Raw genomic sequence first — 24,314 nt, 5'->3', positions numbered from 1 at the left:
TACTTAATAATTCTTTAATCTATTTTTGAAATTCTTCTTGGTCTTTCGGACTGTATCTCATTGGTTTCACCCTAATAACTGTCATGACCCAAAGTTGGGTATGATGGCACTCATCTTAACCCACCGAGGCATGTCAACCTAATACCCAACAAAAAGAAGATGCAAAAAAAAAATTTAAAATTTAATTTAATCGAAAACATATAAAACAAACTCAAACTCCCCCAAGATTGGTGGTCATGCGCACAAGCCACTAATACATTACTGAAGTATGAAAGAAAATACAGCCACAATGTCTTTGTCTCTAGAATAGGACTAAAACATATTAAAGAAGTAAGAGGTGTCCACTAAATAGATGTAACAGCTATGTCAACACTAGAGATGATAGCCTCGAAAGTGGTAGGAAATACTAGGAGATCAAGCAGGTCCGGCTCACAACCTACACAAGTGTAGTAGCAAGGAGTGAGTACCAAACAACATGGTACTCAACAAGTGGATAACTAAAACTAAGCAAAACTCAATAGATACAAGTACTCCTGTCATCCCAACCAAACCTTCTCAACTACAACCTGCATAAAACCAGCCCAACTCTACACTCTACACAATAGTAATAATACAGTCCATGAATACTCATCGGTAGTCCCATCAAGTGAATCATATCAAGTCAAGTTCAACATATATAAAGCAATAAGTGGTAAACATGAAATGACAAATATCAACAAAATGCAATGCAATGAAATAAGATCATGCATGTTTGTCCTATCGGTACACATCCGCTGAATTATAAATTAGAACCCATGGGGGACATTTCTGTCCATGTTACCTGCCATGGAGCGTGTGACCCATCCCCTCAATATACATATCCTGTCATGGAGTGTGTAGCCCAACTCCATTGTTTTATAATATCTGTCACAGAGTCTGTGTCCTGACCCCTTTATTTCATATCATTTTCGGTCTCAGTACAGTATGCCAGAACCAATGCAATCAATTCATGTTCATATGATTTACAATAATAACATGACAACAACAAAAAATTTCCTATCTCATATCAACATATTCATTTCGCATGTCCAAAATAAATCCATAATCTCATCACATTAATCCCTCTAATACATGTCATTAGATCGACATTTTATACCCCCATCTCCATTTTTAAGCTCAATCATAAAATCAATAACTCAGTTCAATTCTCATAATCCCCTGTACACGTAACAAGGAAATACAAGCATATACAAGGTTAAACTGAGGTTTAGAAATTCACTTGCCTTAATTAATCAAGCAATCACTTCGTGAATTGAGCCTTTCCTTTTCATTGAACCTCTAAATCAACGTAATCTAATCAAATAAATAATCATAATAAGAATTTAAAATTAACATTATCCATATTAATATATATCTAGCTTAGACTCAAAAACTCACCCAAGTCTATTCGTGGGTTCCCAACAGTGATGCCAATTAACAGGTCAAAACTTGTATTTTTCAAAAAAATAATCCAAGTCTAGGGTTAAGTCTTAATTCCGTCAAATATCATAAATATAAAAGTATTCATATAATACAATACACCTAATATTTAATTATCTATATCCATCTATCAAGAACTTAGATCATAATATGGTAACCAAGAAGAATAATCCAAGATTAAAATTAATTAATTATGGACCAGTAACGTCAACCACAAAAAAAAGAACATTAGCCCAATTACTTTTTGTCCATCAATCCTATGAAATTTCTTCGAGTGGTTACCCAATTAAATCTTGGTTTTAACAATCTTTGAAGTTCTAGAATATGAGGTATTTGTTCTTAAGCAAGCAACTAGTGACTAACATATCAGAAAATAATTTAGTTAGTGGCTTAACAATTTTGAAAACCATATATATAGTTGGAGATTAAGTGCTAAAGTACCCCCAGAGAAAAATAAAGGTAAGAGACAATGAACCCAAGTAAATCACACTAATATCATAATCAGATGTTACACCATTGCAAAATCTCTTATTTATTGTTACTCTGACCAATAAATGTAGTAACAATGATAGCATAAGTCCGACCATTCTGCTACAATCAGAATGATTGTAGGTAGTAGCTACTCACCTAAATGCGCAGCCACTCCGTCGACGTCGTTGCTCTCGTCTATTCTCCCTTGTCTTCCTTTTCTTAATTAATTAAGAATCAAAAATGACAACCATATTAACTTATTTTAATAGTTATGGAACAAGTGATATCGTATATTAACTAAATTATCATTTTGAAAACCATTAAAATTTTACGGGAAGTATCTTTTTTGAAAGGAGGAGAACTCGTTCTCGAAGTGACCTAACGGGTTATTACATTACCCACCACTAAAAATCATGTTCGTCTTCGAACATAAAGTAAAGAAATATACCTAAAGCCTCACAAAGATGGGGATATGTAGCACGTATATCAGCCTCCGTCTCCCAATCTTCTCCCCGATTGAACGGTGCTTCCATTATACCTTTACTAAATCTATCTCCTTGGTTCCAAGTTTACGGACCTGCCTATCTATAATAGCTATAGGCTCCTCCTCAAACGTCATGTCTGGACCCAACTCCACTGAATCGAGTGATAACACATGGGACTCATACAGAACATACTTACAGAGCATGAAAACATGAAACACATTATGCACAACCGATAAGCTAGGTGGTAAGGCCAATCTATAAGCCACCTCACCAACTCGCGCCAAAATCTCAAATGGTCTAATGAATCGAGGGCTGAGCTTTCACAGATAGTGCTGGCACAGATCATGATACATCTTGGCTTCTCCCAGATAGATGGAATACCTTGAACAATGAGCCTCTTCCAAAATAAGTCTAGTCAGGTCACCAACCTTAGGCACATAAATTCTGCCGCCAATCCTCAATACGCCTTCCAAATTAAGTACCGCTTCCTTAGTTTCACCTCTTAATACCTTGTCTCGAATGATACATAACTTCTCATCCTCAAACTATCTCTCCCGAATCTACTCAACCAAGGAAGAATGTGCCTCCACAAAGGCAACAACTCCACCATCCAGTGAAATATGCAACCAGACAGGGCTATTAGCCAACCTCTGAACATCTCTAGCTAATGGTCACTCCTCAACTCGGATTGTGGCAAGACTCCCCATACTAGAGGACTTCCTACTCAAGGCATCTGCCACTATATTAGCTTTTACTGGGTAGTACAAGATAGTCATATTATAGTCCTTCACCAACTCAAGCAATCAGCGTTGCCTCACATTCAGATCCCTCTAACTGAATATATACTAAAGACTCCTACTATCGATAAAGACCTCTCAATGCACACCGTATAGGTAAGGATGCCACAACTTAAGCACGAAGACCACGGCTGCTAACTCCAAATCATGAGTAGGATAGATTTTCTCATGGACCTTCAACTGTCTAGAAGCATAGGTAACCACTTTCCTCTTTTGCATTAACACTTCACCTAAACCAACACCGGAAGCATCACAGTATACAGTAAAGCCCACACCCTCCTTGGGTAGCATCAAAAAAGGAGCCAAAGTCAAGAAATTCTTGAGCTTTTGGAAGCTCACCTCACACTCGTTGGACCAATGAAAATCCACTGCCTTTTGAGTTAATCTAGTCAATGGAGCTGCAATACTGGAGAAGCCCTGCACAAACCGTCTTTAATAACCATCTAACCCCATAAAACTACGAATCTCAATAGGAGAAGTAGGCCTTATCCAACCTCTAACTGCCTCAATCTTAGCTGGATCCTCTCTAATCCCCTCTTTGGACACCATGTGTCCTAAGAATGTTTCAGAATCAAGCAAAAATTCACACTTGGAGAACTTTGCATACAACTTTTCTTCTCTCAACTTCTGAATTACCAACCTCAAATAGCAGACATGATCTTCCTCGGTCTTGGAATACACCAAGATGTCATCAATGAATACTATCAAAAATGAATCCAAGTACGGGCGAAACATTCTGTTCATTAACTCCATGAATGTTGTGGGGCCGTTGGTCAACCCAAATAACATCACCAAGAACTCCTACTAACCATAACAAGTCCAAAAATCTATCTTAAGGATATATGATGCCCTAATCTTCAACTGATGATAACCGAACCTCAAGTCAATTTTGGAAAATAATGTCGCTCCTTGAAGCTGATCAAATAAATCATCAATACGGGGAAGAGGATACTTATTTTTAACAGTTACCTTATTCAACTACCTTTATTCAATACACATCCTCATAGTCCAATCTTTCTTCTTTACAAACAGAACTAGTGCACCCCAAAGTAACACACTAGGGAGAATAAACCCCTTACTCAACAAGTCTTGCAACTGATCCTTCAACTCCTTCAACTCAACTAGAGCCATGCGATATAGAGGAATAGAAATGGGTTTAGTGCTAGTCTCTAAGTCAATACCAAAATCAATATTCCTATCCGGAGGAACACCAGGAAGATCAGTAGGAAATAGATCAGAAAACTCCTTAACCACTAGAATAGTCTTTATAGGAGGTGACTCAATAATGGTATCCCTAATAAAGGCTAAATAATACATACACCCTCTATCAATCAACCTCTGAGCACATTATATATGAGATAACCTTACTGGGATAGGAGCCATTAGTACCCTTCTACTCAATTCTCGGGGCACCAGGTATTTCTAAGGTAAAAGTTTTTGCATAGCAATCGATAATAGCATGATGGGGAGAAAGTCAATCCATACCCAATATCACATTAAAATCTACCATCCTAAAATAATCATATCTACCCAAGTATCATACCCGGCCAAGTAAATAAGATAGGATCAATATACTTGATCCACCACTAAGGGCTCACCTATGGGTGTAGAAACATGAACGGGCACGGACATACGATCATATGTCAAATAAAATTCAGATGCAAAATAGGCAGACATATAGGAAAATATAGACCCTGGATCAAATAATACAGATGCAGGTCGATGGCAGACTGGAACAATACCTATTATAACTGTATTGGAAGCTTCCGCCTTGGGTTTTCTTGAGGGACTATATTACCACTACCACCCCTACCAGGAGTTCGACCACCTCTACTAGTCTGGATCTACCTCGACCTCTAACCAGCGATGTTGGTTCTTTAACTGAAACTGAAGAACTAGGCTGAGTTCCTCCTCGACCCTGAGATGTACACCACCATAAAATATGATCTGGATCTTTACAAGTATAGCATGCTCTCCCATGTGAATACCTCTACGATGAACCTGAAGAACTTATATAACCACCCCGATTCACTGGCCTCTATTATGATCCCTGGTAACTCTAAACTGTACTATAGGACCCGCGAGGGGTCTGACCATCCTCAGAAGCTGGCATATATACATAAACATTTCCTCTACGTTGGAAGGAACCACCTCCTTTATAGGAGCCTCTACCTCTAGATGAGGTACCCAAAAGCTGACCAGAAGCATGGGCCCTCTTGGGGTCCCCAAACTCCTCTCTCTCAATCAACTCTACCTCCTTAGCGGAACCCATAATGGACTGGATGGAATCTCCCTCATGGGCAGGTCAAAAACTGTTGTACGAATAGAATAGTTCAGTCCTCACACAAATCTGTGAATCCGCTCTGTCTCATTAGGAAGGACAGCCATGGCATGTCTGGACAACTGGTAGAAATGAGTCTCATACTCAGCAACTGTAAGACCCTCTTGCCTAAAATTCTCAAACTATAATTGGCTCTCTTCCTTCATACTCCAGGGGATGAAACAGCCATAAAAGGCACTAGCAAACTCATCCCAAGTTATCTGGGTGACCCAACTGGCCTGGAACTCATATACACTCTCCAGCACTCTCTAGTTGGTCCATGTAAAAGGAGTGTAGTATAACAAACTCCATGAGTCTCAACTAACCCTACTGCCTCCAACAAATCTTAGCACATGGTCAAGAACTCGTGTGCTTCTTCTATTTTCCCACTTAGAAACTGTGGTGGGTCCATTTTTTTGAACCTTTTATATTGACTTGCTCATCGTCAGTCAACATGAATATAGGTTCACCTTGAGCTCCCCCTACTTGTACTCCACCCTCATCATCTCTAGGGCTTGCAAATGGCTGGCCCACTAGATCTTGAACAACTTAAATCTGATACTTTTCTGGGGTCTAAGCTCCTACTCTAGTCTGAGAACCCTCGGGTGTACCATTTTCCTTCACACTTTGATTAAATCCTTCGAGCGCATCCAATACTCACATCAAAGTGGCCTAAAGTAATAGTGTAGTAGCAAGCTCTTGAGGGACCTGTTCCTCTCTAGCATTAATCAGTGGATCAAGAGAAGTCTCTCTAGCACGACCTCTAGTACTCAACAAGTGTAGAAGCAATGGGTGAGTACCAAACAACATAGTACTCAACAAGTGGATAACTAAAACTAAGCAAAACTCAATAGATATAAGTACTCCTCTTATCCCAACCGAACCTCATCAACTACAACCTGCATAAAACCAGCCCAACTCTATACTCTAGATAATAGTAATAATACAGTCTACGAATACTCATCGGTATCTCATCAAGTGAATTATATCAAGTCAAGTTCAACATATATAAAGAAATAAGTGGTAAACATGAATTAATAAATATCAACAAAATGCAATGCAATGCAATGAAATGATGCATGTCTGTCCTATCGATACACATTTGCTTGATTAGAATCCGGAACCCATGGGGGATATTTCTGTCTATGTTACCTTCCATGGAGAGTGTAGCCCATTCCCTCATTATACATATCCTTCCACAGAGTATGTGACCCAACTCCTTGTTTCATAATACCTTCCACGAAGTATGTGTCCCGACCCCTTTGTTTTATATCATTTTCAGTCTCAGTACAGTATGCCAAAACCAATGCAATCAATTCATGTTCATATAATTCACGATAATAACATGACAATAAAAAAAATTCCTATCTCATATCAACATAGTCATTTCACATGTGCAAAATAAATCCATAATCTCATCACATCAATCCCACCAATATATGTCATTAGATCAACATTTTATACCCCTATCTCCATTTTTAAGCCCAATCATAAAATCAATAACCCAGTCCAATTTTCATACTCCCCAGTACACGTAACAAGGAAATACAAGCATATACAAGTTTAAACAGAGGTTTAGAAATTCACTTGCCTTAATTAATCAAACAATCACTCTGGAACTTGAGCCTTCTCTTTTCGTTGGGCCTTCAAATCAACGTAATCTAGTCAAATAAATAATCATAATAAGAATTTAAAACTAACACTACCCATATTAATATATATCTCGCTTAGACCCAAAAACTCACTCAAGTCTATTATCGGGTTCCCAATATTGATGTCAATTAACAGGTCAAAACTTGTATTTTCCAAAAATAATAATTCAAGTCTAGGGTTAAGTCTTAATTCCACCAAATATCATAAATATAAAAGTATATATATAATACAATACACCTAATATTTAATTATCTATATCCATCTATCAAGAACTTATATCATAATATGGTAACCAAGAAGAATAATTCAAGATTAAAATCAATTAATTATGGACTAGTAACATCAACCACAAAGAAAAAAACATTAGCCCAATTACATTTTTTCATCAATCCTATGGAATTTCTTCTAGTGGTTACCCAATTAAATCTTTGTTTTAACAATCTTTGAAGTTGCAGAATATGAGGTATTTGTTCTTAAGCAAGTAAATAGTGACTAACATATCAGAAAATAATTTAGTTTGTGGCTTAATAATTTTGAAAACCATATATACAGTTGGAGCTTGAGTGCTAAAGTACCCCAGAGAAAAATAAAGGTAAGAGACCATGAACCCAAGTAAATCACACTAATGTCATGATCAAATGTTACATCATTGCAAAATCTGCTACTTATTGTTACTCCGACCAATAAATGTACTAACAATGATAGCATAGGTCCGACCATTTGTCTACCATCAGAATGATTGTAGGTAGTATCTACTTACCTAAATGTGCATCCACTCCATCGATTTCGTTGCTCTCGTCTATTCTCCCTTCTCTTCCTTTTCTTAATTAATTAAGAATCAAAAGTGAAAAATCCTATTAACTTATTTTAACATTTATAGAGCAAGTGGTATAGTATATTAACTAAATTATCATTTTATCCCACCAATTAAATTAGTTAGCTAAAGTTACCCCTCAACTAAATAACCATAGTTAACGAATAGTCCAAATAAACCATTAAAAATTTACGGAATGTGTCTTTTATGAAAGGAGGAGAATTTGTTCTCGAAATGACCTAACGGGTCATTAAAGTAAATTTATCTTTATCTTTCATTTATAGCTTGTCTTCTATCTTATTTTTATCCCAAAATTCTAAGGGGTTTTCAGAAAAACATTATTCTAATTTTTGTTTGATCATATCCAAGCTTTCTTCTAATTTGTTGAAGGTTATCTGATATTCTAGCAGGGGATATTGCTGATTTATTATCTTAGAGTTGTTCTAATCAATATCATATTGGAGCAAGGGAGTGCTTTTTGAAAAAATTTAGTTTTTTTTGGTATCCTATATCACCATGCTGGGTTGTACGAGGTTTAAATTGAATAGGTAATGTTTTTGAATAAGCAGTTTTAAGGCATTTTACAACAATTGTATGTTGACAAGGAGTCATAAATCTTATTTGAAATAGGACTCAGTCGTATAGTACACTATGAAACATTTCTAAAAAGTTATTTTCTAACAGTACATCTTGTCCGATATTATAAAAATAAAATGGGGGACATTTTATCAAAAAATATCCTAATAGTATAATCGGTTGAGCAATGCCTCTAGACATTGTTACAATGTTATTTGATATATCTCTTCCTCTAGTAATAGGTCATTCTTGAAGGTATTCTTTGAGAAATATTTCTTGTTTACAACAATATTTTTCCGATCCTTTGTCTATATAAGCAATAAAATATTCTGCTTTATAATCTTTGTACGTTATTCCAATTGGTATATATATATATACTATATTGACTTGTCATTTTGATATGAATATTATCTTATTATTATATGTAATTTTGATACCTTGATCGAGTGTATCAAATGACTTTACACTATCTAGGAATGTAGTTCCTAATAGTATTTCTAAAGTATCATTATTTCCTTCTAGTTCAACTAATAATCTTATAGGTAAGGTGTTATCTTCAAATTTTAAAATAGTTTCTATTATGTTTACTATTTAATATCTTTTTCCATTGAAATTAGTATAAAGATGTTTATCTTTTAATCTATATTGTTGATGGTGGTTACCCAGCCTATAGTTGATGTAATTTCCACTAGCACCAGTATCTACTAAGATACTCATTGGAATGAATCTTATTCCATTAAAATTCTTTTATCTTATAATTTTTTATTTTGTCATTTTTTACTTCTAAGATAGGTTTTATAAATTTTTCTGATTGGGTTTTTCTTATCAAAGTTGATAGGTTTATAACTCGAGTTTCATCAAAAGATAATCGAGATATTGAATCTTTTTGATTATACAAGGGTTTAGGTTGTAAAGCTAACTCTAATGGCGTATATTCTATTTCTTGTATCTTGGTTATGCTAGGCCTTTGTATTTGACTAACTTCTTCAAATAAATAGGGATAATCGATTGTATCCTTTATAGAAAAGAAATATGAATGATGATTAGTTGAAATTGCATATGAAATAACATAAGTTATAGAATATGGTCTATTGTTTTTATGAAAAAAATTCTTTTCTTTTAAAATCTTATATTAAGCTTAGAGTTTTATCAAAATCTCTATCCAAAAGATGGTATGAAATTCTTGGATATATATTAAACTTAATCTTTCCATATTGTAGATTTCTTCGTAAGATTCCTAAACAGGTCTCTTCCCTATTTATTATCCAGTTATCTATAATAGCTAAATCTATTGGAGTAGGTAACCCTTCTCTAGATGTAGATTTTACTATTATCTGGATAACTCCTATATGTATCCACCCCAGTGTATTTCGAATTTCTATATTTATTTTTCATAATTTATCTTGAATATCTTTTTTAGATAGTAACGGTATCATTACTTTATTAGAAGTAACTGCAACTTCTAAAGTTCTTTCTTGGATATTTAATCCGTAAAATAAATGAAGTTTTCTTTTTCTTAATCTTAATCTTTCAAATATATTTACTTTAAATCCTGAGTAATTAGTTAAAAAAAACATTTCATTTTGTATTTATTTTAATTTTTTTATCAATAAAAATATCTTGTTTATATTCTCCAATCATTATAGGCATTTTTGGATTATCACAACATAGACTTATTTTATTTCTTAATTCTTTTGCTGCTTTAGCTAATATGTCATCTGCACACCATGTACTAAGCTTATCTTTTAAATGAGTTAATCTTTTTCCTAAAGTATCAGTTGTAACGGGGTTATAAGTATCTATTAACTTTTTACCCAAGGGTCTGGTATCTTAGTGAAAAACAAAGACAGATACATTTTCATATTTTTTACTCTGTTATAGACATAGTAATAGTAATTTGAAAGACACAAATATATTTATCTATTTCACACATATCACATAATTGTAATTGTAACAAAGCAATTTAATATTTTTTAATCATTGCAGGGTATTTTAAAATATTACCTTCTCTGGCAAATTCTAATCTTATAGCTTCTGTAGCCCTTGTAATTAGATTAGCAATATTATCATCGGTACCAAATATATCATTTCTAGTGGCATCATTTAAGTTTTGCCAAAATCTTAGCGCACTATTTAATAGACTTCGTTCTATAAAATATTTAGTTGTGTCATAATCCATTTTGTTTACTGTTACTGCTATCCTTAAAGAATTTTCTCATTTATCTATAGTTTCTTCAATATTATTGATACAATCTAAATCTAGATATATTTCAAACAGATTAATCGCTTCACTTTTCATTGATCCTATAGGTGTATGACTATCTTTTGATCTTAACGCAGAGTTTATACCTGCATAAGCCCTGGAGGGTTTATTAAAATTTGTACGGCTAGTTTTAGCCTGAGTAGGAAACTCAGTAATAGTAGGATTAAAATCTACTTCTTCTAATTTGATGGTATCCATTTTTAAGTTTATCATATCTCCTTCATTTTTTAACTTGACCTCTTTTATATTTATTATAAGATAATCTATTTTAGAATTTTCTGAGTCGGAGCTTACCATTTAAAATTATTTCCGCCGTATCCCTTAGGTATATTTATTTTAGAAATATATATCCTATGATATCTAAGGTTTTACTTATAGGTTCTTTATCAATTTTTATTTCTTTTTGATTTAGTATATTTTTCAAAGTTTGAATTTCTTTAACTATTAAATTTCTAAAGTAAATTATCGTTCTCTGTATTTCATATAAATCTTGCTCTATCTTTACAGTTCTTGTTCATTAAGTAATTTATGGTTGGTTTTATTGTCCATTTTATCCTGTACTAGCTAGATGCTATTTAAAATAATAACTACTAAGTAATTTTATATTATCTTTTTCTAATAATATTTCCTCATTATTAGCAATCATTGCTTCTTGTGTTTTATTTATTTGTTCAATCATTGTAGTGTCTAATTTTTCTAAATATCTTTGATAAGATTCTTCTTTTATCTTAGCTATTTTTAAATTTTGCTAAAAAGTCCAATATAAATGATAATCTAGTCTTATGTCAGAAAAGGAAGGTAATCTTTTCATTATCCAAAACTAGAGGAATGAGTATCAGTTTCATCTTTTATTCTTTGAATATTATTATTTAATCCTTCTATTATTATATTATAATTGGATAATATTTTTTCGATTCTAGATATAGTGGTTTTATCCATATTATCTTATTTGAGTAATACTAACATTTTTTTACATTTTTCTCTGCCTACTTGGCTATCATATGCCTTTTAAATTTCTATAGAAAATTATTATCTATTTTTGTTTCAGCAAAAGAAGGATGTCTTTTCATTCTATATCTTTAAAGGTTTCATTGCATCGTAATGCTTCAGTTATTTTGTCAAATTTATCACTACTTTCCTGTCTAATATTAATATTTAAAGTTGACATATTTTGTTTAATATTGACTTTTATGTCTTTAACATCTATCATGGCTCTAATACCAACTGGGAGAGGGGGTCCAAAAAATTGCTGGTTCGATAAATCTATAATCTTCGTGGTATATTTTCATGTATAATAACATAATCATTTTGTTTAACAAATAAAATTAATCCTCCTAATGGGGAATATGTTATATCTAAAGAACTCATAATATCATAAATTGAGTAACTTTCCTGAGCAACTTGATATTATAACAGTATAACATCTTAGCTTAAATAAAAAGTCAAAGGTCCAACACGCTTCCATACCTATCCCGCTTTGACCGTAAATACTCTGGCTATCCATCGAGACTTTTACTGGATGTTTCAGTCCCAACCTATCACCACGTAACTTTCCTTGGCGTTCCTTCCGAATACCACAACATAGCCTAGCTTCATTTCCTACTTCTACGCGTAAGGATAATATGGAAGGGAAGTTCTTTTCTTTTTATAAAAGGAAAGGAATTATAAAGTAATAATAAAGATGCTCAAGAAAGATACTCACAAACTTAGATTTTATTCATAACTAATATTTTACAAGCATAGAGAAGAGTGGATTCCAGTTTCGATCGATGCTCTTTGTTTACAAATTGTCTGCTTTTATAGACGTAGGAGACGAACTTCAAACTTACATTTACATCTGTTTAATAAAGATAAAAGTGACTTGAAAATGAACTTCCATCTATTAGTGAAAAGAAGAAAAAAAAGAAATGACTATATATGACTTTTCTTTCTTCACTTTTTCAAAGTAAACCAACTAGTGGGACTATCTATCTACAAAATGACAAAAGCGTCTTTATCATACTAAGTGCATCCTTATCTTCTATCTTCTTATTATTACAAAATGACAAAAGGGTCATTATCGGTCTCTATCACCTTCTTATCTTCTTGCCTTCATACGTATCTTCTTAACTTCATGTTTATCTTCTACCATATCTACCTTGAGTCTATTCCGAAGATGTTGACATGGCATCTTCTATCATTTTCTTCTTTTTTGGAGAACAAAATCCGCATGTGCCTTTGGCATACTTCCTCATTTCACACAATCGTTGCTGAGCCTAAGGAATGGACTTAATAATACCTTTATTAATTAAATTTATTTCTGTCTCCATATACCGTTTAGCTGCCGACGGAGTGTTGTTTGCTGGGGCAATCAAAATAGACGAATGTATTTTGGTTCCTCCATAAGTTCTAAATCCTTTTTTAAAACTATGTTCTGTATTTTGTAAAATAATTCTTAATCCAATAGCACATCTGTAATGCTTATCTTTTTCGGTAAATCTTTGAAAAGATTTTTCTTGAAAATTGTTTATGATATTAAAATCGTCAGCCTTACCAATTTGCATAAAATGGTAGGCATGATATCTCTCATCTTTGTAAAAATCTGGTCCAGCAGAAATAAACTTAAGGACCAAAATATCTTTTACGGTAATCGTTGGGTTATTGAGAGAATAATCTTTCACTCTGTCTTGTACCCATTATGGTAATCTACTAATCTATGGAAATTTAGAGAAGTAAGATAAATAGAATTTACAACTTCAAAATTGTACCAGTATCTAATTTCTTGCGGAGATGAATCTTGCATGTAATTGATTCAAGGATATATCACCGTAAAATCAATATATATGTTAGGGATAATTTTGAGAGAAAATAAATCTCTCATCATCTGTTCTTGATCTCCTGTTGGAGTAAGTAACTTATCAAATTTGTCTTTCATAGATCCCAAGGTAATTCCTTTTTGAGGCAATTGAGGTCTAAAAGATATTTTTCAATACTTATCTTGTTCCTAAGTAGTTGTCGAAGTATTATCATCCTTTTGCACTTTTATCAAACTATTAACAATATCATAAAAATTACTACACTGTCCAATTTTGGACCTTATCTGGGCACATAAGTTGATTAATTTGTCAGTAATCAGTTGTTCAAAAGTGAAATTAGCTATTTCGATAATATCAAAAACCGCCGTTTGAATATCTTTGAAACCTTTATCAATATCTTGCAGATGAATTTTTAATTTCTTCCATCTCTGGTGCGAAAATCTGCTGCAATATTTGTGTTAGTTCGAACAATTTTGATATCGAAGAAATATTCAGATAATAACATTTGTCATCTAATAAATCATTTATATTCCAGTTTTGATGGAAGATTATCATGAACAAAAGCCTTTACTTGCATATTATCAGTTCTAAGAGTAAATCATTTTAGTAGTAAGAAATAATATAATTTTTGAATTTTTTTTACTACGGCTAACAATTCTTTTTCATTAATATGATATCTACTTTATGTATCTGAAAAGGTTCCAGAACAATATCTACATAGACTTTCTCTTATCTTATTTTTATTAAGATCATAGTCTATCTTTTTTAATATCCCGCTCCAGCACTGTTCCGAAGCATCTATTTCTAAAATTAAATCATCACTATCCTTTGGTAATTATAGTTTTGGTAAATTTTTACAAATAAATTTAATATCTTTTACTTTTTTCATTAAGACTTCATTAAATTTAAAACCTTTATCCTTTTTTAATAATTTCTGAAATGATTTTCTTAATTCAGCCAAATTCTGAATATAATCCGAAGCATAATTAAGAATTTCTAAAAAGCTTTGTACTAGCTTTTTATCGACTAATTTATCTGGGAAAACATATATCTTTTCAATGATATGGCTTTGTAATTTTATACCATTTCCGTTAAATATCATTCCTAAAAATTCTATCTCATTTTTTAATAGGCTTGCTTTCTTTTTAGAAATTGCTAATCAATTTTTTAAACATAAGTTAGTAAACCTATTTAGGTGTATCAGGTGTTCTTCGAGGCTATCTGACAAAACTAAAACATCATCAACGTAAACAAACATATAGTCATAATCTTTAAAAATATTATCCATTTTTCTTTAGAATATTTGTGGTGCATTTTTTAATCCAAATGGCATGACTAACCATTTATATTGTCCTTGATGGGTAGAAAATGCAGTATATTGAATACTACCTTTATTCAATATTATTTGCCAAAATCTACTTTTATAATCAAACTTAGAAAATATCTTCGTATTAGTAGTTCTATTGATTAGACTCTCTTTATGGGGTAAGAAATATCCATTAAATATGGTATTATCATTTAATTTCTTATAGTTAATAACCATTCTTGGTTTATTTCATACTATCTCTGAATGGTTTCTTACCATAAAAGCAAGAGAGTTATGTGGAGAGTTACTAGGTCTTATTATTCTAAGACTTAATAATTCTTTAATCTGTTTTTGATATTTTTCTTGGTCTTTCGGACTGTATCTCATTGATTTCAACCTAATAACTATCACGACCCAAAGTTGGGTGTGATGGCACGCATCTCAACCCACCGAGGTAAGTTAGCCTAATACCCAACAGAAAAAAGATGCGGAAGAAAAAGAAATAATTTAAAATTTAACTTAATCAAAAACATATAAAACAAACTCAAACTCCCCCAAGATTGGTTGTCATGTGCACAAGCCACCAATACATTACCGAAGTACGAAAGAAAATATAGTCACAACGTATTTGTCTCTAGAATAGGACTAAAACATATTAAAGAAGTACGAGGTGTTCGCTAAAGAGATGTAATAGTTACTTCAACACTCAAGATAATAACCTCGAAAGTGGTAGGAAATAGTAGGATATCAAGTAGGTCCGGACGCACAACCTACACAAGTGTAGAAGTAAAGGGTGGTACTCAGCAAGTGGCTAACTAAAACTAAGAAAAGCTCAATAGATACAAGTACTCTTGTCATTCCAACCGAACCTCCTCAACTACAACCTGCATAAAACCAACTCAACTCTACACTCTACACAATAGTAATAATAGAGTCCACGAATACTCATCAGTATTCTCATCAAGTGAATCATATCAAGTCAAGTTTAACATATATAGAGAAATAAGTGGTAAACACGAATTCACAAATATCTACAAAATGTGATGCAATGCAATGAGATCATGCATGTTTGTCCTAACGGTACATATCCGCTGAATTATAGTTTGGAACCTATGGGAGACATTTCTGTCCATGTTACCTGCCATGGAGCGTGTGGCCCATCCCTTCAATATACATATCCTGCCATAGAGTGTGTGGACCGACCCCTTTGTTTCATAATACCTGCCACGGAGTGTGTGGCCAGACACCTTTATTTCATATCATTTTCAGTTTCAGTATAATATGCCAGAACCAATGTAATCAATTTATATTCATATGATTCATGATAATAACATGAAAATAACAAAAAAATCCTATCTCATATCAGCATAGTCATTTCGCATGTCCAAAATAAATCCATAATTTCATCACATCAATCCCACCAATACATGTCATTAGATCGACATTTTATACCCACATCTTCATTTTTAAGCCCAATCATAAAGTCAATAAACCAGTTCAATTCTCATACTCTCCAGTACACATAACAAGGAAATACAAGCATCTATAAGCTTAAACTTAGGTTTAGAAATTCACTTGCCTTAATTAATCAAGCAATCACTCCAGGACTTGAGCATTCCCTTTTCGTTGGGCCTCCAAATAAATATAATCTAGTCAAATAAATAATCATAATAAGAATTTGAAACTAACACTATCCATATTAATATATATCTAGCTTAGACCCGAAAACTCACTCAAGTCTATCATTGGGTTCCCAATATTGATGTCAACTAACAGGTCAAAACTTGTATTTTCCAAAAAACAAATCCAAGCCTAGGGTTAAGTCTTAATTCTGCCAAATATCATAAATCTAACAGTATTCATATAATACAATACACCTAATATTTAATTATCTATATTCATCTATCAAGAAATTAGGTCATAATATGGTAACCAAGAAGAATAATCCAAGATTAAAATTAATTAATTATGGACCAGTAACGTCAACCACAAAAAAAAACATTAGCCCAATTACTTTTTGTCCATCAATCCTATGAAATTTATTCTAGTGGTTACCCAATTAAATATTGGTTTTAATAATGTTTGAAGTTCCAGAATATGAGGTATTTGTTCTTAAGCAAGTAACTAGTGACACATATCAGAAAATAATTTAGTTAGTGGCTTACCAATTTTGAAAACCGCATATACAATTGGAGCTTGAGTGCTAAAGTACCCCCATAGAAAAATAAAGGTAAGAGACAATGAACCCAAGTAAATCACACTAATGTCATGATCAGATGTTAAACCATTGCAAAATCTCCTACTTATTGTTACTCCGACCAATAAATGTAGTAAAAATGATAGCATAGGTCCGACCATTCTGCTACCATCAGAATGATTGTAGGTAGTAGCTACTCACCTAAATGCGCAGCCACTCCGTCGATGTTGTTGCTCCTGTCTATTCTCCCTTCTCTTCCTTTTCTTTATTAACTTATTTTAATAGTTATGGAACAAGTGGTATCGTATATTAACTAAATTATCATTTTAACCCACCAATTAAATTAGTTAGCTAAAGTTACCCCTCAACTAAATAACTGTAGCTAACGAATAGTCCAAATAAATCATTAAATATTTATGGGAAATATCTTTTATGAAAGTAGGAGAATTCATTGTCGAAATGACCTAATGGGTTATTACATTACCCACCACTAAAAACCATGTTTATTCTCAAAAATAAAGTAAGGAAATATACCTAAAGCCTCAAAAAGATGGGGATATCTAGCACGTATATCAGCCTCCGTCTCCTAATGCCTCCCTGACTGAACAGTGCTTCCATTGTACCTTGACTGAAGCTATCTCCTTGGTTCTATGTTTATGGACCTGCCTATCTAGAATAGCTATAGGCTCCTCCTTAAACGTTAGGTCTAGAACCAATTCCACTAAATTGAGTGATAACACATGGGACTCATACGGAACATACTTACGGATCAAGAAAACATGAAACACATTATGCGCAGCTGATAAGCTAGGTGGTAAGGCCAATCTATAAGCCACTTCTCCAACTCGCACCAAAATGTCAAATGGCCTAATGAATCGAGGGCTGAACTTGCCCTTTCTCCCGAACTGCATCACGCCCTTCATAGGCGACACTCGAAGCCAAATGTGATCACCCGCCATGAACTTCAATGGTCGAACTCTCTATTTTGCATAACTCTTCTGCCTACTGTGGGATGTCAAGAGTCTACCCTAAATCCTGCGAACCTTCTCCATAGCATCTATAAGCAAGTCTGTGTCTAAAGAGTACATCTTAGCTAAATCAAACCACCCAATAGGAGATCGACACCTCCTACCATACAAAGTCTCAAATGGGGCCATCTGGATACTAGAGTGATAACTGTTGTTGTAGGCAAACTTTGCTAGGGGAAAGTATTGATCCCATCTAGCACCAAAATCAATAACACATGATCGGAGCATGTCCTCCAACACCTGAATCATTCGCTCGGACTTACCATCGGTCTGTGGCTAAAATGTTGTACTCATATCAAGTTTAGTGCCTAACTATGCTGTAATGCCTGCCAAAAATACAAAGTAAATACTGAACCCTGATCCAAAATAATGGATACTGGGACACTATGAAGTCGAACGATCTGACTAATATACAATTGGGCTAGCTTATCTGATGTGTACCTTACCTTAACTGGAATAAAATGGGCGGACTTTATCAGTCTATCAATAACCACCCATATAGAATCATAACTACCCACGGTAGGAGGTAAACCCACAACGAAGTCCATGGTTATCATTTCCCACTTCTAAGTGGGAATAGGCATCCTCTAACTCACACTCGCAAGCCACTGGTGTTCACACTTTACCTGCTGGAAAGTCAAACACTTGGACACGAACTCTGTGATGTCCTCCTTCAGCCCACACCACCAATAGTGCTGGCACAGATCATGATACATCTTGGCTTCCCCGGATGGATTAAATACCTTGAACAATGACCCTCTTCCAAAATAAGTCTAGTCAGGTCACCTACCTTAGGCACACAAATTCTACCTCCAATCCTCAATACGCCTTCCGAATCAAGTACCGCCTCCTTAGCTTCACCTCTTAATACCTTGTCTCAAATGATACATAACTTCTCATCCTCAAACTGTCTCTCCCGAATCTGCTCATCCAAGGAAGAACGTGCCTCCACAAAGGCAAGAACACCACCATCTGGTGAGATATGCAACCAGATAAGGCTATTGGCTAGCCTCTAAACATCTCTAGCCAATGGTCACTCCCCAACTCGGATCGTGGAAAGACGCCCCATACTAGAGGACTTCCTACTCAAGGCATCCGCCACCATATTAGCTTTTATTAGGTAGTAAAAGATAGTCATGTCGTAGTCCTTCACCAACTCAAGCTATCTGACTGAATATATACTAAAGACTCCTATTATCGGTGAAGCCCTCGCAATGCACACCGTATAGGTAAGGATGCCACAACTTAAGCATGAAGATCATGGCTGCTAACTCCAAATCATGAGTAGGATAGTTTTTCTTATGGACCTTCAATTGTCTCAAAGCATAGGCAACCATTTTCCCCTTTTGCATTAACACTTCTCCTAAACCAACACCGAAAGCATCACAGTATACAGTAAAGCCCATACCCTCCTCGGGTAGCATCAAAATAGGAGCTGAACTCAAAACAAATCTTGATCTTTTGGAAGCTCACCTCACACTCATCAAACTAATGAAAATCCACGGCCTTTAGAGTCAATCTCGTCAATGGAGCTGTAATAGTGGAAAAGCCTTGCACAAACCGTCTGTAATAACTATCTAACCCCATAAAACTACAAATCTCAGTAGGAGAAGTAGGCCTTGTCCAACCTCTAACTGCCTAAATCTTAGTTGGATCCACTTTAATCTCCTCTTTTGACACCACGTGTCCTAAGAATGTCACAGAATCAAGCCAAAATTCACACTTGGAGAACTTTGCATACAAATTTTCTTCCCTCAACTTCTGAAGTACCAACCTCAAATGGCGGGCATGATTTGCCTCAGTATTAGAATACATCAAGATGTCATCAATGAATACTATCAAAAAAGAATCCAAGTACAGGCGAAACACTCCGCTCATCAACTCCATGAATGTTGTGGGGGCATTGGTCAACCAAATGACATCACCAAGAACTCGTACTGACCATAACGAGTCTGAAAAGCTATCTTAGGGATATCTGACACCCTAATCTTTGACTGATGATAACCGGACCTTAAGTCAATTTTGGAAAACAATGTCGCTCCCTGAAGCTGATCAAATAAATTATTAATACGGGGAAGAGGATATTTATTTTTAACAGTTACCTTATTTAACTACCTTTAATCAATACACATCCTCATAGTCCCATCTTTCTTTCTTACAAACAGAACTGGTGCACCCCAAGGCGATACACTAGGGCGAATAAACCCCTTACTCAACAAGTCTTGCAACTTATCCTTCAACTCCTTCAACTCAAATGGAGTCATACGATATGGAGGAATAGAAATGGGTTTAGTGCCAGTCTCTAAGTCAATAGCAAAATCAATATCCCTATCTGGAGGAACACCAGGAAGATCAATAGAAAATACATCAGTAAACTCCTTAACCACTAGAATAGTCTTCATAGGTGGTGACTCAATACTGGTATCCCTAATAAAGGCCAAATAAGACATATACCCTCTATCAATCATTCTCTAAGCACGAATATATAAGATAACCTTACTGGGATAAGAGCCATTAGTACCCTTCCACTCAATTCTCGGGGCACCAGGTATCGCTAAGGTAACAGTTTTTGAATAACAATCGAGAATAACATGATGGAGAGAACGTCAATCCATACCCAATATCACATCAAAATCTATATCCCAAAATACTCATATCTACCCAAGTATCATACCCGACCAAGGAAACAAGACAAGATCGATATAATCAATCCACCAATAAGGGCTCACCCACGGGTGTAGAAACATAAATGGGCATGGACATACGATCACATGTAAAATCAAAGTCAGATGAAAAATAGGCAGACACAAAAGTAAATATAGACCCTAGATCAAATAATACAGATGCAGGTGGATGGAAGACTGGAATAATACCTTTGATAACTATGTCAGAAGACTCAATCTCGGGTCTCCCTGGAAAAGTATAACACTGATCTCTCCTACCACCTCCGACCTGTCCAACACCACACCTCTACCTCCTCCCTAAGGGACTATAGCACCACCAGCCCCCCCTACCAAGAGTGCGACCACCTCTACTAGTCTGGGCTCTACCTCAACCTCTAACCAGCGGTGCTGGTCCTCTAATTAAAACTGAAGAACTAGGATGGGTTCCTTCTCAACCCTGAGATGTACACTAGAACAAAAGATGATCCGGATCTCCACAAGTATAGCATGCTCTCCCATGGGAAATCCTCTACGATGAACCTGAAGAACTTGTATAACCACCCTGGTTCATCGGCCTCTATTGTGACACTTGGTAACTCTGAACTGTACTGTAGGACCCATGAGGTGTTCGGATTGTATATCATTGATTTCACCCTAATAACTATCATGACCCAAAGTTGGATGTAATGGCACTCATCTGAACACACCAAGGCAAGTCATCCTAATACCCAATGGAAAGTAAATGCAGAAGAAAAAGAAATAAATCAAAATTTAAGACATATTAAAGGAGTAAGAGGTATCCGCTAAAGAGAGGTAATAGGTACCTCAACATTCGAGATGATAGCCTCGAAAGTGGTAGGAAATAGTAGGAGATCAAGTTGGTCCGAGCGCACAACCTACACAAGTGTAGAAGTAAAGGGTGAGTACCAAACAACATGGTACTCAGCAAGTGGATAACTGAAACTAAGCAAAACTCAATAGATACAAGTACTCCTGTCATGCCAACCAAACCTCCTCAACTACAACCTGCATAAAACCAGCTCAACTCTACACACTACATAATAATAATAATACAGTCCACGAATACTCATCGGTAGTCTCATCAAGTGAATCATATCAAGTCAAGTTTAACTTATATAGAGAAATAAGTGGTAAATATGAATTCACAAATATCTACAAAATGCGATGCAATACAATAAGATCATGCATGTCTGTCCTATCGGTACACATTAGCTGAATTACAGTCTGGAACCCATGGGGGATATTTCTATCCATGTTACCTGCCAAGGAGCGTGTGGCCTATCACCTCAATAAACATATCCTTCCACGAAGCATGTGGCCCGACTCCTTTATTTTATAATACCTGCCATGGAGTGTGTGGCCCGACACTTTTGTTTTATATAATTTTTAGTCTTAGTACAGTATGCCAGAACTAATGAAATCAATTCATGTTCATAAGATTCACGATAATAACATGAAAACAACAAAAATATTCCTATCTCATAGCAACATAGTCATTTCTCATATCCAAAATAAATCCATAATATCATCAAATCAATCCCACTAATACATATCATTAGATCGATATTTTATACCCCTCATCTCCATTTTAAAGGCCAATCATAAAGTTAATAACCCAGTCCAATTCACATAATCCCCAGTACATGTAACAAGGAAATACAAGAATCTACAAGCTTAAACTGAGGTTTAGATATTAACTTGCCTTAATTAATCAAGCAATCACTTCAGGACTTGAGTCTTCCCTTTTTGTTGGGCCTCCAAATCAACGTAATCTAGTCAAATAAATAATTATAATAAGAATTTCAAACTAACATTACCTATATTAATATATATATATATATATATATATATATATATATATATATATATATATATATATATATATATATATATATATATATCTAGCTTAGACCCAAAAACTCACTCAAGACTATTATCGGGTTCCTAATATTGATGTCAATTAACAGGTCAAAACTTGTATTTTCCAAAAACAATTTCAAACCTAGGATTAAGTCTTAACTCTGCCAAATATCATAAATCTAACAGTATACATATAATACAATACACTTAATATTTAATTATCTATATCCATCTATCAAGAACTTAGATCATAATATGGTAACCAAGAAGAATAATCCAAGATTAAAATCAAGTAATTATGGACCAATAACATCAACCACATAGAAAAGAACATTAGCCCAATTACATTTTATCCATCAATCCTATGGAATTTCTTCTAGTGGTTACACAATTAAATCTTTGTTTTAATAATCTTTGAAGTTCTAGAATATGAGGTATTTGTTCTTAAGCAAGTAACTAGTGACTAACATATCAGAAAATAATTTAGTTAGTGGCTTAATAATTTTGAAAACCATATATACAGTTGGAGATTGAGTGCTAAAGTACCCCAGAGAAAAATAAAGGTAAGAGACAATGAACCCAAGTAAATCACCCTAATGTCATGATCAGATGTTAAACCATTGCAAAATCTGCTACTTATTGTTACTCCGACCAATAAATGTAGTAACAATGATAGCATAGGTCCGGCCATTTTGCTACCATCAGAATGATTATAGGTAGTAGCTACTCACCTAAATGCGCAACCACTCCATCGACGTCGTTGCTCTCGTCTATTCTCCCTTCTCTTCCTTTCTTAATTAATTAAGAATCAAAAGTGACATACCCTATTCACTTATTTTAATAGTTATGGAATAAGTGGTATAGTATATTAACTAAATTATCATGTTATCCCACTAATTAAATTAGTTAGCTAAAATTACCCCTCAACTAAATAACCGTAGTTAACGGATAGTCCAAATAAACTATTAAAAGTTTACGGGATGTGTCTTTTATAAAAGGAGGAGAACTCATTCTCGAAATTACCTAACGGGTCATTACAATAAATTTATCTTTATCTTTTATTTTTAGCTTGGCTTATATATTATTTTTATCCCAAAATTCTAAGGGGTTTTCAGAAAAATATTGTTATAATTTTTGTTTGATTATATCCAAGCTTTCTTCTAATTGGTTGAAGGTTATCTGATATTCTAGCAGGGGATATTGCTTATTTATTATCTGAGGGTTGTCCCAATAAGTATCATATTGTAGAAAGGGAGTGCTTTTTGGAAAAAATGGTTTGTTTTGGTATCTTATATCACCACGCTGGGCTGTACGGGGTTTAAATTGAATAGGTAATCTTTTTGAATAGCAGTTTTAAAGCATTTTACAACAATCATATGTTGACAGTACATCTTGTTCGGTATTATAAAAATAAAATGGGGGACATTTTATTAAAAAATATCTTAATAGTATAATTGGTTGAGCAATGCCTCTAGACATTGTTATAATGTTATTTGATATATCTCTTCCTCTAGTAATAGGTAATTCTTGATGGTATTCTTTGGAAAATATTTCTGGTTTACAGCAACATTTTCCCAATCTTTTATCTATATAAGCAGCAAAATAGC

The sequence above is a fragment of the Solanum dulcamara genome, chromosome 5 (genome assembly GCF_947179165.1).
Source record: "Solanum dulcamara chromosome 5, daSolDulc1.2, whole genome shotgun sequence".
In the NCBI taxonomy this organism is placed as follows: Eukaryota; Viridiplantae; Streptophyta; class Magnoliopsida; order Solanales; family Solanaceae; genus Solanum; species Solanum dulcamara.
Note: the sequence above shows the minus strand (reverse complement) of the source record.